This window comes from Panthera tigris, chromosome A3, assembly GCF_018350195.1.
Source record: "Panthera tigris isolate Pti1 chromosome A3, P.tigris_Pti1_mat1.1, whole genome shotgun sequence".
Classification (NCBI taxonomy): domain Eukaryota; kingdom Metazoa; phylum Chordata; class Mammalia; order Carnivora; family Felidae; genus Panthera; species Panthera tigris.
Window position 1 is genome coordinate 67,572,765 of NC_056662.1, and position 17,192 is coordinate 67,589,956.

General features: G+C 42.0%; 1 long non-coding RNA gene across 1 annotated transcript in view; it reads left to right on the forward strand.

Moving 5' to 3' along the window:
* LOC122237315 overlaps positions 1 to 17,192 on the forward strand; it is a 91,561-nt gene that overhangs the window by 51,325 nt on the left and 23,044 nt on the right. Inside the window, exon 2 of the long non-coding RNA XR_006215716.1 lies at positions 7,961 to 8,052. This is a non-coding gene — a long non-coding RNA (uncharacterized LOC122237315). The remainder of the gene's footprint in view (positions 1 to 7,960; positions 8,053 to 17,192) is intronic.

The following is a 17,192-nucleotide window of genomic DNA, read 5'->3' on the forward strand; positions in this document are numbered from 1 at the left end:
ACTCATTCCTTCATGAGAAAGAAAATTAAAAAACATATGGGCTATCAGATGTTGAGAACCTCTTTAAAGAAAGCATACTGAAGGAGAATAAAGGGTATTGGGGTAGGAGTAGGGATAGCAATTTAATAGGGAGTTCAGAGAAGGCCTTGTTCACCAGTGAATTGCTTGGGAGGGAGACTCTAGACAAAGGAAAGAGCCATGACAAAGGCTATGAGGTAAGAGCTTGCCTGAAATGTTGGAGAAAAGCAAGAAGGACCGGGGGGTGGGGATGAGAGGGGAAGAGAGAGTAGAGGTCCATAAACTCAGCTCTGTAAACACATCCAGAGTATGTAGCACTGTGTGGTCCTTTGTGAGGGCTTCGGCTCTCACTGCCTGTCCCCTGAGGAGATAGTCACTACTATCACTAGTGGGGAAGTCGCATGAATAGAGGTGGACACCCACTCAGCATGCTGCATGTGGACCGTCTCATTTGGAGGTGATGGCAAGACTGACAGGTAATAGCCAACTCTGCCTGAGGGAGTTGGGGAACAGCTGAGTCTGCAAGTGTGAGAGGTTTTCCAGAAAGAGGGACTAGCATGGGTCAGGGCTACTGTGTGTGTGACATCATGACATCTTCAGAGAAAGGAGAACAATTTGCTTTGGCTGCAGATGATAGTGCAAGAGCAGAGAGGCAGGAAGGAGCTGAGAGGAAACTGATGATGGGGGGGATACCAGCCCAGAAGGGCCTTATGTGATGCAATAATGTGGTTGGATAGTCATGGAAAGTCATGGCAGGTTTTCAAATAGGGACATGTGACTTTCACTGTGAAGATGAAAATAATTTTCACTCTAATGCCTCAGTTTCCATGTGATCTAATAATGAGAATTCTCAGGATTTAGAGAAAGTGAAGTGAAGTGGGCTTTGTTTACCTCACCAGTCTCTGAGGAGGAATAAATGAGATAACATATATGAAAAAGCACAGTCTTCAGAGTGTCCATTATTGCCTTTGACCCAAGAATGGGATGGATGGATTTGGCAAAAGGAGTGGGCAGCATACTCAAGTGGAAGGATGCATGGCTTCAGAGTTGGACCTCAATTGGAATCTTAGCTTCACCATACACTGGCCATGTAACCTTGTACTAGGTGCTGGACCTCTCAGAGTCTCAATTTTCCCAACAGCAAAATTGGTTAATTTTTACTTCTCAGGATTGATGTGTAGACAAGGTATATGAAATGTGTAGCCCTGTGAATTATTCAGAGGAGAAGCTCAATAGCTGACAGCTGTTATTTTTTGAGAGTTATCATAGTGGACACATGATCAGATGGATACTTATGACAGTCCTACTGTGAGCAAGTTAGTATGCCTAGTGCTGTTAAGGCATTGCTGCCGATGCTGGTAGGATGCACCATTTGAATCTGAGCTGCTTTTTAATAGGGAGGATGGGTTTGTGCCAATCTTTTACCTTTCTTGGATAAGTTTGTGCTCATGGCATGCTGTACATCTGTGGTTAGGGGCATGATCAGGACACGTGAATAAGTGTGGCTAATGGGCCCCCAGGAGCATCGGGCTCATGGCCAACATGATATATACTCTATGGCTCTGTCCAACTAAGCTAACTGGCTGCAGCCTGGCTTACAGTCATTTATTCAGATAGGCCAAAGAGAAAAGGAGGCTGAAACATGGATTCATATAACTAGCTCATAATTTTATGCTACTAAGGGAGAAAAGGCTTATTTTATATGAATTTAGCAGAACACTTGTCTACATTGATTGAATTCTTCAAATAACTTCTCATCTCCATGCTCTGTTTTGTTTCAGAGCACACAGCTTCCCATTTAAAAGAGAGAAAAGAGAAAAAAAAATTACTGTCCAGCTGCAATTTCTCATTTGGCAGGCGCCCAGCCATTTTCTCAGGATTTGACAGAATGTGATCTCTCATTTAACTCACTTCCTAATACTGCCCCTGAGCAAGACTGAATTGAATCATACCCCGGTGCAATCATTATCTTGGCTGAAGATTCACACCTACAGTTCTTCCTACAGATTGTTCAGTGCAACCCACAGTGGACTCTGAGAAAAACAATCAGAAAACAATGCACTTGCCAAGCTGAAGCCAGGCTCACTGCTGTGTCCAATTGGGCTGCCTTGCTCCTGCCTTTTAACGATTTTAACAATTCTCCACAGTCATTAGTCATTCATTCATTCAATAAATAATTAAGCACCTAGCATGGAGCAAATGCAAATAGTATAATATATGATCTCTTCCCTCAGGGAACTTACAATTTAGTGGAGAAGGAAGATGTACACAAATAACTAGCCTCTAGCATAGGAGCATATAAGTGGATGATGAATAGTAGGGTTTGAGAGCAGGGGAAGATAACTTTTGCCAGGAATGATTTCATGGAGTGAGTAGAAAAGTTTGGGTGGTGAGTTGAAGGAATGGGGTACACAGAGATAGAAATGGGGGGGGGTAGGTGAGTACCTCAAGTTGAATGGTGGGAGAAATAAGAATGGTGTGCTCTGTAATTACTTTTTGGATTGAATTGAAATAAATAGCCTTTGGAGTAATGCAATAGTAATCCAACAGCTTGAAATTTTTAAAGAGGCTGCATAGAGGGAGGCCAGTTAGGAAGCTGGTGCAATAATCCAGATGAGAGAGAAGGGGATAAGGTGATAGTGACAAAGATAGTGAGAAAGGGTGGGATTCTAGATATATTTTAGACTTTCTGATCTCAGTCTCCATATGTGCTTCCTCCTAGAGGACTCCTGTTCTTCAGTTTTGAAAAAAGATGCTTCTGAAGAAGTAGTTCTCAGTGTGTGATCAGAATGTTCCCCCTCACCTCAGCCATGGCACAATGCCTTTTGAAGTATGGCTCTGCTCCATTTGCAGGTGTGATACATAGGGTCATAGACCCACAGAACAAGAGAAGTGCGGCCTGCCCATCCTCTAGTCCAATCCCTCACCTTACAGATGTGAAAACCAAGGCTCGGGGAGAGGTGAACTGATTTGCCCACATCCTGAGAGGTAGTCAGGAGTGGGACGAAAGTTGGGTGTCCTGACTCTGAGTCCATTGGTCTTCCTAGATCACCACTTGATCAGCCTAGATCAGCCAATGTGTGCTTTTCCCTTGGGGCAGAAACTGGCCTCCTTTCTTCTTGTTCAAGTTGGTCTATGTTTCCCAGTTTTTCTTGCAGTTGGGTGTGGCCATGGATTGAGTTCTGACTAGTGGAATGTGGGTAGAAGTATGAATGCTTACTCTCAGGCCTGGCTCATTAAAAACCTCCCTGCACAAGCCTTGACTTTTTCCCTCACTTGCTAACAAGATATTGATACCCAGGGCAACTTCAAAAGCAATGTGTTGAAGATGGCATAGTCCTCATTACCCTGGAACCTTTAATGACATCATGGAACAGTTATTCCTCCCACTTTGATTATAAATTGTATTGTGGTAAGCCACTGAGATTTGTGGATTTTTTTTGTTAAGGTTACTAATATTGTCTTAACTAATTATATCTTATCACCTCAAATCTAGAGAGAGGGACTTCAGTAAGATTACCTGAAGTGATTCATATATGCTCCCTGCAGTTGGTTGGCACATGGACTTGGGTTTTTGATCCCCATCCTAAAAATCTAGAGGATAAGAATTTTTGGCAGCAGAACAGGGAAGGATGGGTTGAGATTGAACTGCACTCCCAGAATTTGTCACATCAAAAGGAATGTGGACCAGGTATTAGTCATGCAGTAGAGAAAAACTACCTGGAGTTATTTAAACTCTTGTTCAGGTATACTACCAGGCAAGAAGACATTGATGATGGAGAGAGTGTCTGGGTGTGTTGGAGGTGGGGGAGGGGCGGGAGGGGGACAGCCAGAAAGCCCGAGGTAGAGGGAGAAGAAGTGGCAGAAGAACTGGTGACACTGTCCCCATCTTTGAAGTTGCAAGTCAGTAAATCCCAGCTGGGGAACCTCCAAAGAACCCTGAAGTCACATAGAATCAGATTTAAACATTATCTCAGCAAGACCAAAACATCAATAAGACTGTACTAGTCAAGTAAGAACCTTCTGAATCCATTCCCATTCTCTCTCCTTGATGTTCCTATGCAGAGAAGGAAAGGGTGATGAAACCAACCATATGCCCTTTCTCTAAGGCAGGAGGCCTTCCTACCATAGGTTTCTAACAGGTGAAGAAATGGAAGGGAGTCTTAACTATGGATGAAGATAGTCATGGATTAATATATTAGAGTGTAAATTCCACTTTATCAATTAAGATTTTATTTTACCACTTCAAGTGATCAAGTTACATCTTGTTTTCTAAGAGTGATGAAAAAAATCAGAGGGCCCATCATTATGGGTTTTCAGTGTGGAAGGGGAAAAACTTCCTATGATAAACTTCTCAGGAGCAGTGGGAAATAAAGAGTAAAGGTGATTCATTTATCAGATGGTACTTATTCAAGGTGATATCAGTGGTTCCAAGCACCACGATATGCTTGGATGGGAACAAGGACTGGATGCTAAGGAAGCCCATTGGAGGGGTGGCAGAACCAGACCTACTGGAAAAGACATCAAAGGTGGGACCTAAGGGAGGGAGCAGTCTATGAGGTGGAGAAGGAGTATTTCAGGTAGATAGAGCAGTGAACAAGCTGCGAAAGAAAACAAAATACTTAAAACTGAAAAGTGACTGGAACACAAGAAATGTGGTGGTACAGAAGCCAGGTCAGGAATCCAGATGGTGGTAAATGTGTTGAGAAATTTGGATCAACCTGAAGGACTCTGAGAACCCCCCTGGGAGACTTTTAATTTTTTTATTATTTTATTAAAAAATTTTTTAAATGTTTACTTATTTTTGATAGAGAGAGAGAGACAGAGTGTGAGGGAGAGGAGGGGCAGAGAGACAGGGAAACACACAATCTGAAGCAGGCTCCAGGCTCTGAGCTGTCAGCACAGAGCCCAATGCAAGACTTGAACTCATAAGATGTGAGATCATGACCTGAGCTGAAGTCAGACACTTAACTGACTGAGCCACCCGGGTGTTCCAGGAGATTTTTTAGACAGAGGAGTGACATGATCTGATATGTGTTTTGGAAAAATCACTCTGCCCTACATGATCCAGCTGTAGGATCTTGCCCTGATTTTCTAAGACTTAGTGTATGGAACTTTCCCCCTCAGTCTTTGAACTTTAGCAACATAGTTCTACTTTTGGGTTGGCAAACACACTAAGCTCTTTCCAACTTCAAGGCTTTTTCACATATCCTTCCCTCTTCCTGGTACACTTTTTCTCCATCTCATGGCATTTACACATTTTTTGGTTATACTTTAAATACCATTTCCTTAGAAAGACTTTTTCTGTCCACTCCATCTATATTACTTTTCTATTGGTGCCATAACAAATCACCACAAAATTAGAAGTTTAAACAATGCAGATTTATTATCTTACAGTCCTCAAGGTCAGGGTTTGGCAGGGCTGAGTTTCTTCTGGAGAATGCATTTGTTTTCCTTCTTCAACTTCTATAGGCCACCTAAGTTTCCTTGGCTCATTACCCCTTCCTCCATCTTTAAGACAAGAAGCAGTGGGTCAAGTCCTTCTCATGCTGCCATTCTTTGGTTATCCTAATTCTCTCTTTCACCTTTAAAAACTCTTGTAATTATGTTAGGATAATCTCCACATTTTAAGGTCATCTGATTAGCAATATTAATTCCATCTGTAATCTTAATTCCCTTTAGAGATGTAATTTAACACATTCATAGGGTCCAGAGATTAAGATGTAGACATTTTGGGGGAACGATAATTTTGTCTACCACACTATTTAAAGTAGGTTCTCCTGATTTTCTTTTGCTTAGCTCTTGTTTGCTTTCATTCCACTAATCACAAATTTGGAGTTACTTATTTCTTTGCTTTTTTTCTTTTCCTTTCTCTCATCAGAAAGTATTCTCTATTAGGGCAGGAACTGTCTGTGTTGTTTACCTTTGTGTGCCCAACAAATAGTACTTGCTCAGTAAACACTGATTGAAAGAATTGACAAATGAATGAAAAGTTGTTGAAAGAATGGATCATGGAATTTAAGGTGAAAGGGATTAAAGTGAAACTTTAAAGAGGTGATAGACTCAACCATCAGAGGAGTAACTAAGGAAAGTAGATGGAAAGATGGGAGGCTGTGAACTGAGAGTAAGACCCTAGAGTATGATTCCACATGTGACAAACACTAGGGGCAATTTTAATATCTGAAAAAGTTATTCTTAACTATCTTTGGGGGAGGTTATGGGGTCCCTCTCTTAAGGAAAAAAATATAATAAACCACACACACACAATTTTGCATCCATTTCAGGAGGCCTGCAGTTGTCTAAATCTTCAGTGAATGAGGAGATGATTTGGAGGTCAGAAAATGGTGGTATAAAGAGGATAGAGAGATATGGAGGTTGATGGCATGAGCCTTAAAGGATATTATCTCCTAACCAACACTCCTTTATAACACTTAAACTGATGTCAAAATTACTACCAGCAAGAGGGTTGCAAGCAAAAGACATATGGGGCACTTGAACTTGGTTATTGGGTCAAGGTGGAGCAAAAGGGAATTCAACTTCTTCCTCCTCTTTACTTTAGGATGGTAACTATAACTCATGCTATTAAATGATAAGAGAGCTACTCAGATTACCAACACTGTTTTCTTGGGACTGCATGCTCTTTGAGGATGAAGCTCTGGGGGAGTGGGTAAGATAGCTGCTGTCATGGACTCATCCAAGGGAATGGTGAATGTCAGTCTGCGTCCAAGGTGGTTTCTTCTGATAACTCTTCTGACAAGCTCCTATCTCACAATTCTTACCACGAAACAGGAAATTAAATCTGTAGCTTTTAGGCGATTATGATGAAAGAATCTTTTGTTGTTTGTTAACTCAACAGGGATGGGAATGTTGAAAATGAAACACAGAGATAGATTTTACGGTTGTTGGATTACAGTATTGGTGGATTTATGTCTTTTCCAGGGCTCTGGAAAGTTAGAACATTGTTTGGGAAGGCATAGTATCTAGATAGCTAAGATGAGGATCCCCAAGAGGATATTGGGCATTTGGAGAACGAGGATCTCCACACTGCTCTAGAACATACACTGCCACCCGTTTCCTAGGGGAGAAAATTGGTAATTCCCATTCATTTTCTATGGCAGAGACCATTGGTTATCCTCTAATATCTTTTCTTCCTTTCTTCTAGAGAAATAGCACTCCTGATTTTTTGCAAATCCCATGGCTCTTCAGAATAAAGATTTCATTTTCTAGCTCCCTTGTAGCTCAGTGGGATCATGTGAGTAAAATCTAGCAAATATGACATGAGTAATTAGTGTAACTTCCAGGAGGGGATTTTCTCTTCTCCTTCTTTCTCTTGTTTACTGGTTAGAATTGAGATATATTGACTTGGCTTGGACCAGATCAATCTACTAGACCATCAGAGCCTATTAGACATGATAGAGGATGATGATATCCATCAGAGTAGCTATGGAATGCCTTAATAACCTTGGGCCACCCACCTGGGCCTTTACCTGAGGAAAATGTACTCCTGTCTTGCTTAAGCCATTGTTATTCGAGGTTTTGTTACTCTTATCTGCCTAATTCTCATCCTTCATTATTGTTCACCCAGTGAGGGAGAAGGATTTAATGATTTTATATAGTGCTTTCTGAATTTTGGTCTCTATTTCTGGGAATCTGGCTTCCGCTGGTTTACAGGTCTTGGTAACCAAATACAAGATTCTTTCACCAGGGGCAGGAATGGGTTCACAGAATTGGAAGTTGAGACTGCCACCAGAGCATGTTAGGCTCCTCACACTATTTGGGGACAGGAAAAGGTGGTGATAGAATTGACTGGAGTGACTCACCTTGATTATCAAAGAGAAGTCAGGTGGCTACTGCATAAAGAAAATGATTTTACTCTAAGGAAGCCTTACTATGGCATGACAAGTGGTCTATGTTAATGTGTAATTGTTGTATTCCTCTACAGGAAAGACCATTGAAGGCTCAGATCCCCTAGAAGACTCACTCCTCCTGTGATAGCAGAACCTCAGCTGGTTCTGTCAGAGCTTCTTGTCAAAGGTCAGAGGAACATGATGTGGGTATTACAGGTGGCGGTGAGCCATAAACACCAGCTGTAGTTTTATGGCCAGCTGGGGGGATGCCTTTCCGTGCATCTCCTTACTTACTGTAAAATCTATTTAAAAAGTTTTTCTTTAATGTTCTATCTTCCTCTCAGGTTATTTGGGATTGTTTATCACTTAATCTCTTAGTGCAGACCACAGAGATATGGTCATGATGGATTTTTCCGGGAGTTCTGGACCTAGAGAATAGTGTGTGTGCATGTGTATGTGTGTATGTGTTTGTGTCCTGGGGAACTACCAAGCAGTGGACCAAGGTAGCAGTTTATTTTTACCTGCATATTATGCTTTCCTGACCTCCTTCTCGTCCCTCTTATGGTAATAACTGTTGTGTCCCTGACACTGTTCCAGGCTGGTCTTCCAAATAGTATCCTACACCCTCACTCCAGGAATAAATTGGGCCGATTGAATTCTGTCTCCTGGAGCTTCTAAATTTGAGCCAAGGTACAGGAGGATGGAAGGCTGTCAGAGTGCAATCACCTCATGCATGGTAATGCCCTTGAGTGAAGATCTGCAAATTCTGTGGTTGAGATTTCCAGCACTTCTTTGGTTTGTGTCTTCCCTAGGCCTGACAGTTCACTTCCTTCTGCAATTTTGTAAGTGATCTCAGGCTCTATTCAATTTTTTATATACATTAGCCAGAGTAATTTTGCTTGCAACCAAAGAGCATTAACACAGGATCCATAAATTCCAAAGTGAGCATGGGCTTCATACTTACCTGTGAAGTTACACTCATTTTACAGAAAAAAGAAGACATGTGAATATCTAACCCAATCCGGAAAATTGGGGGAGACTATGCTGGAACCAGATCATTTGACTCTTTGTTTAGTACTCTTTGAACTCGACTATATTATGCTTAATCTGCTTCCTCTAATAAAAACACAAACACTTTATCTTTTTCCTCAAAGCAAAGTGATTATAAACATGATAGTACAGGTTATGAAACAAGGGAAAATGTGAAACATTTTTGCCACATTGGGCTTGAAAACAAACAAACAAACAAACAAACAATTTTTTAGAAAGAAAAAAAAAAGAAAACAAACCTTCAAGTGTTGATTAAAGACAGGACAAATTGTCCCCAAGGTTTACAATGTAAAACAAGACAAATCCTGAAAATTAAGTTGACAAGCCTATACAGCAGTGTAATTTTTTCTTAATTAAACTGACAAAGATCCCAGTTCCACATAAATCAAGGAAAAGCAACACACCCACAGTGCTCAAAGGAGGAACATTAAAGAGTTGTGGAAAGGAGAATGAAAGAAAAAATGTAATGAAATAATCCATGCTTTGCTGATTTGCTTTCCTTGGGGTAGGTGATTGGTTGGAGATGAGGAGGGGAAGTAAGAAGGAAGAGAGATAACAGGCTCTACAAGTTAATTTCTAGGGTTATCCTAGTGGAAATTATATCAGGCAGGAGTAATGGCAGCCTTCTTCTACCTTTTAAATAAAAGAAGGATGCAATTAAATATTAAAAGAAGTATTGATTCTTGATTTTTAGGAGATCCTCCTGATGGGCTCTCTTCCTGGCCCTGGTGATACATTGCACAGGATAGATGTGTCCCTTTAATTTTGTATAAAGTGATTTTTTTAAAAAAAATTCAAAGCAATTTTAAATTTCATTTTATTGTATATAAGAAATGGCTTGATTTCTAGTAAATGGATACAAAATACATATACCTGCTGTACTCACAGATTGTCTTTGGCAATCAATAATGGCACTGTTTCCCAATGAGCTAGTTATGGAATCCCAATCCTTCTCAACACAGCTTCTAGGTTGTCATATCAGCCAAGAGGAGTGGGTCTAGAAGTAAAATCTGTTTGCCATCTCTGGCAAACTGGTTAGGAGGTAGGCTTTGGAGGTGGATGAGGATTTAGCGCATCCTTGTCTGCTGTGGAGCCTTGGGCAAATAATTGCTCTGAGCCTCATTAGTAAAAACAGGGCATATGTTGTCTTCAAGTTTGGAGAAATCTATGTGTAGCTGGATCACATTGTGAGATATTAATTTATGTCTTTTCCTGTATAGATTTCTACCTTCTGTCTCTAACCCATTGAAGCACAGTGCAGTGTCCTAGAGGAGCTAGGTGGTGAGAAGGGAAGGAGAAGTAGCCTGCAGGGACTCTCCAAATTTTGTTTTTAAAAACCGAAGCCCATCAGAGAACATAGAGGTTAGAGAGAAGGTAGAAGAGAGAAGAGGAATGGTGGAAAAAACAAAGAGGTTGGAGAAAGCAAGAGGAAGGGAGGCTTTCCTCTGACTAAAAGGAGATTTTCCAAATTTATTGAGAGGTTTTGTAGAGACCCACATTCTACTTCCTGACAAAGCCCTTGAGAATAATGGCTACAGGTATGGGAGGCTGTAGTTGGGTTCCCCTGTTTTGGCGGAGGGGTCCAGGCCTATCCATGGTGCCTCTGAAGATGGAGTGAAGCACTGATGGTTCTGTAAGGCTACATTAACTAGGACAGTGGATGTTCTTGAAGGAGCCTATGTGTACAGGTACCTAGGCCAGAAGGCCCTAATACCTTGGCACCTAGTACTGTGGTCTCTTGGGTTGGCAAAGCCCAAAAGACAACTGAGGTGAAGTTTCCTGCCATCCTGCCATCCAAAATAAAAGTTTAAATTAGTTCATAGAAAATAAAAAGGTATAGTATTTCTTGCACCCTTGACCTGAACTGAGACTCATACTAATACCTCTGTAAAGAACTTAGCAGTGAAAACTTAAGCCACAGTTACTGTTCTTAGGAAAGACGTTTTAAATAAGTCCCTTTTTTTTTCTTAAGTAGGTTCCATGTGTGGCATGGAGCCCAACTCAAGGTTTGAATTCACTCCCATGAGATCAAGACCTGAGCTGAGATCAAGAGTCAGAGGCTTAACCGACTGAGCCACCCAGGTGCCCCAAGAAGTCCTTTTTGAAAAATGAGGAATTATTTTACAGTGTGTATAATTATCCCAGTAAACCTACATATTTATCTTCACTTGGATTATTCTCCTCTTGTCCCCACCCCTAGTTCAGACCATGCACTCCCTTCCCTGCTATATTCTCTGCCCCAGGAACCTGACCTTTTTGGGCTGCCTGATCCAGGCTTTCTTCCTGGTTGGCTTTGGTTGGGTTTGACCAGAGGGAGGCACCAGCTAGGAGTATGAGAGAGGGAAAAGTTGGGCTTTCTTACCAGCTCCCTCTCTGCTGGGTACCAAAGGTCTGGGCATGGCTGTGTCCCTGGTGACCACAGCTGTTGCTGGTGGCTATCCTTCCATCAGGCTACAGTAAGTCTTACCTCTCCCTTTGTCCCTTCAGGATTCGGGGTAGGAATGGCTTCCTCCTGTTATTCATTCCTGGGAGCTTGACATCCCTTTGGTTCTCTAACTCTGCTCATTCCTCTGAGGGCAGTCCTTTCATTAAGTTCTCCTCATTTTAAACATCTGGGTAGAATTGTTTCATGCTAGGACCTTGACTAATAGCAGAAGCAAGATTATTTTTTTGGATTGTTTTCCCAACAGTAGGAATGGTTACAGTGATCTGGTCACTTTACCCAACTTGGATTCTGTTAGGACCTAGGACCCACCCCTCCAATCAGTTAGGATGAAGGCTGATTGGGACTATGGGTCAGTCAGTGGCTGGCACTGTGGGGTAGTATTCAGTTAAAGATTAGGTGTTGGTATCTCTGTGACCTAGGTTCAAGTTTCATTTCTACCTATGATTTACTTCCATCTGGGTAATATAAATTATCTCTCTGGGTATTCATTTCTTTATTTTTAATGTATGCGTGATGTGAGTATTCACCCGATAGGGTTGTGTTGAGAATAAATGAGATGATGAAAAGTGCTTAGCACACGCATATTATTGAAGTATGGGAACGTGGTAAAAAAAGTGTTGCTCTTTGCCATGAGCAATTAGTTTCTATAAGATCAAGCCATTGTTTTAGCTGCCTTAGCATTCTGCTTTAAGCTAAAAAGGTTGCAGGCTTTCCCTCCCTGGGAACCCCTACTATTGGGTGAAACTGACAGTTCAAAGCCCTTGTCTTATCTACCCAGGATAGAAACTTCCAGAAACAGAGAATGACTTCTAGGTGCTTACTTCCTGGGTGTGATTTCTGAGGCAAAATAGAGAGAACTTCAGTTATGATGACTTCATCAACCTTGACATGTCAAAAACCCTTTTATAGATTGCATTGTGAGACCTCAGGACTAAAATGACCAATGGTTTGGGAAATAACCCAGCTGCTAATTCCCACTATTGTGCAAATGATCTGCAACCTAGCTTTTCCTGAGCTGAAGGGAGGGGCTATGATGGGAGCCTTGAGGAGAGGGTTGAGTGTTCAGAGGGATGGGGGATCACAGAGGTGATGGGCAGCTTCTCTAGGCATTTCTATGGAAGTAAAATCTTTGAGGAAAGCTTATTTTAGGCTCATTTAGGAAGACAGTGTAACTTTCTGGCAAAGTCTTTACTGTACAGGAATAGGAATCCAGGGAATGGTGGTTAACGTTGGCTGCGCATTGGAATCATCTTGGGAGCTATTAAAAAAATTCTTATGCCTGGGTCTCCCCTCTGAAGATTTTGTTTTAATTCATTTGGAGTAGGGTCTGGGTGACTGGATTTTTCAGAACTTTCCAAGTCATTCCAATTGCAGTCAGAATGAAGAAACACTGGTTGGGACAAACTTTCTGAGTTTGGGAGTGAAGATGTTAGGTGTAAGCATTTCAGGACTCCTCAATGGGGAGAGACCAACATTAGATACCTGCAATGTATCACATATTATACATAGTTTTGTCCTTTAATTCCCTTAACAATCTCATGGCATTGACATTCCCACAATCAAGATGAGGAAACAGGATCAGAGGTCAATACCCCCAGGGTCACACTCCGAAATAAATGGTATCTGGTATCTGGTAAATGGCAGAGCTGGGATCAGAACCTATATTTTTCTGACTCCATGGCTACATACTTCCTCCTCTGGATATCTAAAGTTCATTTAGTTAATTCATTCTTTGTAGGCAAGTTAGGTGTCTCAGCATTTGCTTTTTCCTATTTTTAAAAAAAATTTTGGTAAACCAGAAGGCCAGAAAAAAATTAATTGTTTACTCAAGATTCTCCTGTGATAGGCTCATAATTTTGACATAATCCGACTTCATTTAAAATAAGCCATGATGTTTTTTTTCTTCCAGTTGAGATTTGATCAAAGGCCTTTCCTTTGATCACATGGCACTTACACACCGTGTAGTGTGTATGCTTGAAAATGAAGCACTGAAAAACATGTTGTGAGATGCCCTCCTTCATTCTGACGTAGGCAGGAAGTCCCAAAGGGACTCAGGAAGGTTTTGATTTCAGAAACTGTTCCCTTCTCACATGCTTGTGTGTGTGTGTGTGTGTGTGTGTGTGTGTGTGCATGCTCGTGTGCATAGATGCCTGTGTATGAACTGGTGTCCTTTGTGAAGGGGAGTGGGGGAAGTCTTTGTGGTGCTTCAGATGACGAGTAGCAGAGGGCAGAAATGAGGCAACCTCCAAACCCATACATCCCATCATACTACCAAGAACAACTCAGTTCACTTGAAATATTCTATAAATAGATGTCTGGCTAATAGCATTTTTTTTTTTTTTTTTTTTTTTTTTTTTTTTTTTTTTTTAGGAAACAGAGAATTAAAGATTGGAACACATGGGTTAGAATTCTTGCTCTGATACAATGGCATGACCATAAACCCACCTTTCATTGTCCAAGTCTCAGCTATGTATAACACAGCTATGTATAACAGTGATTTAAAAACAAAGAACAGGGGTGCCTCGGTGGCTCAGTCAGTTAAGCGTCCAACTCTTGATTTCAGCTCAGGTCACAGTCTCATTGTTTGTGGGTTTGAGTCCTGCACTGGGCTCTGCACTGAACACGGAACCTACTTGGATTCTCTTTCTCCTCTCTCTGTCTCTGCCCCTTCCCTGATCATGCTCTCTCTCTCCCTCTCAAAATAAATAAACTTAAAAAAAAAAAGAACAGCAGCAAAACCTGGTCTCACAGAATTGCAGACAAATATAGCTAGCATTGTACCTGGCATATAATAGAAACTCAATATATGTTAGGCAATCTTAAAAATCTTGATTACTGGAAATCTTAAAGCCTCGGTTTTGTTGACTGAGAATATGGCAAGGTGTGGGGGCCCATAATTCTGAGTGACACTGCTCTGTGGACTGTTTGGGGGAAATGCTTTCAGGGGAGGAAGAGTAGGATTCTGGGCAACTGAACATTGCCCTCTGAACATTACTTTTACCCTTCACTAGCCAGCACACCACTGGTGTATCCTTGGCCTTCCTGTGCCTCCATTTCTTGAGATGAAATGGGTTAGAGTGAGCTCTCTAGCCAACATACCAGGCTTTTGTGAGGATCGGATGAGATGCTGCTTGTGCAGTACTTGCTAAACTATAAAGTGACATTGAAATGTGGACAGTCCTGCATATAAGTGGAAAGTGTTCTGAGGGCTGGGAAGAGTTGAATTGGGTAGGAACTGAAGCAGCACAAGGGGCTATCTCCTTCCCTGAATTCCTTTAGCCCCTGCCTCCCCTGCTCCCTGGCTGGCCAGTGCCCTCTTGCTGGCTTTGTTCAGGTCCCCATCTTATAGTCTCCCCACCTACCTGCCCAATGGACTTTAATCTTCTAGAGGGCAGTGACTACCTTATATTGTTAAGTAATATTTCTTCTGATTGGGGCTCTGAAATATGTTTGCACTTCAAGTTTTCTGTTTCTGTCCCATTCCTGGGAGGAAGTAAGTCTTGTTTTAGGAACTTATTAATTCTAGTCAAGGTCGGATGCTTTGCAAGTACTAAGGGAAAAACTCATACCTTTGAGGGGTCTTTCCTGTCACCCTCCAGTGTCTTCTTGGGCCTCTGGGACAAGCAAAACTAGTCAGGGATGATGGGGAGGAGGATCCTCGTCTGCTTGGTGGGTCTTTCCAAGCACAGAGGCTGCCTTGGCTGGTGGTCTTTGCATTGGCACTCTCACCTCTAGGTTACATCTTGATTTGAACTGATTTTTGGCTTTGTAGCTGGAGTAACACCTCCTTTCCCCACTCCCCCACCCCAGCTCCCTCTTTGGATTTATCAACCCCAAGATGATCTCTGGTGCTTAACGTGAATGAGTGAGCAAATGAAAGAATGAATGAATGGATGATTGAATGAATGAATGAATGAATGAAATCCTAACCCTCCTTGCTGGGGGCTTTCAGGGAACTGGGCTCCTGTGAGTCACTGCCCTGTTGTGCAGGGCTCTTCATCACAAGCATACAGGTTCTCAGCAGGAGCTCAGCATCCCCCTCCCCACCCCACCTGCCAGGAGCTTTCTCCATTGTAACTCCTTGTTACCTGCTCCTGTCTGCTCCTGTTAACAGCCTGTGTCACTGCTGCCACAGTCGGTCACTGTGACCAGCTTGTCAGGTCCTGCCAGGTTGAGGCCCTCAGTCTCATTGAGAGATGTTAAACTGACTGTCCAGTGGGCCTTCACTAGGGCAGGGGAGTGCTTTGATTTAAAATGACAATTTGGGACCAAAATAGGAAGTGAAAGCAAGCCTGGCAATCAAGCTGGGATTTTTGAGCAGTATGGGTGGGAAATCTTCTCAGCTCTAGGCAAAACTCTGTTCCTAGCCTTAATTAGCTTGTGTGACCTTGGGCAAATTGCTGATCATCTCTGGGTCTCCTCAGTTTTCCATCTGCAAATTTAGGGGAATGAAATGCATGATTTCTAAGGTGTCTCCTAGTATTTACTCTCTATACTGCTCTGCTGCTGTACCTCTCAGGCAGATGTTGCCTTGCTGGTGGCTCTCCACCAACTGCTGTGTCTGGGGCCCAGGAGGCTGTGGTGGGGAAAACGCTTGCAGTGCCTGTGGGAAGCCATTCCCAGCCTGAGTACAGTCTCTGTCCACTGATGGCCGTGGAATCTATTTGCTGCGTGGTCCTCACCTCTCAGCATTAGCTCCCTTCTCCAAGGGCTGAATGGGCTTGGAAGGGGATCATTTCAGGGGCAGGGGCTGAACTGAGCTGGAGGGTGACTGGGTTTATAGAACAGAGATGCGATTGGAGGAGAGCTAGGGCTTCCCTCGCCTGTGCAGGACCTCACTTCCTTCATTCTTCCATGTGTTTCCTACAACACAGGCTGGGCCAGTGGAGACCCAATTCCAGGCCTCATAGATTTTTCTTCTCCCCAGATACTCTGGCAAAAGACCAGGCTACAACCCCAGCATATTTTGAATTGAGATAGCATTTGGCAACAAATCTTTTATAAATGATGGCATTGACATTATATCTCTGTTAGAGTAATTTACTCCCCACAGTAATTTGACTTAGTTTGTTCTACACAGAGAGTTATTTTCATCATCCTTTCAGTTGTTATTGATGAGAGCTCTTGGAAAAAGATTAGAAGATTAGTTTAAAATTATCCCCAGCAAATTTAAAACAATAACAGGGACATGAATACAGACTAAAACAAATTAAGGGCTGTCATAGCTGTATTAAAAGACTATTGTTTGATGAATTGGGGACATAATGGTAGCACTAATGGCAAGGCTTGAATACACCCTCTTTCACTCCACTTGCCCCAGAAGTTGACTCTCTCTCTTCCCTTGCTTCTGCCCCTTAGTGGTGCTTGTCTTTGTGTTTGCGCCTCTGCTCATGTGCTTTCCTTTTTCTGCCATGCTTGGCCGATCCATAGCTCTCCAGTCCAAAGAGTTCTTTTCATTCCCACCTTTCTCTAGAAGTTTTCTTTAGAACTGATGTCTCCCTTCAACTGACAGGCTGGTATTATCTGTAAAAGTGCCAATTATTTTAGGAAGGATTTCTATCAGTTTCCCAAGATACTGATAGTTATTCTGAGAAAGAAAAGGGGATGGGGAGTATGAACAATTTTTTGTTTTTGGTGGGGGGGAATGTTAGTTAAAGGTAAAAGACTTTTTTGTTTTGTTTTATTTTGTTTTTTTGGAAGGATTTAATATACTGTTGAACTTTGTGAATCTGTCAATAGGAAGACATAGTGTACAGCTTTTTCCAAAGTTCCTTTCCAAATTACCTCTCGTAATGGGGGTATTTAATGTAAGGTTATAGAGAAGGACAATA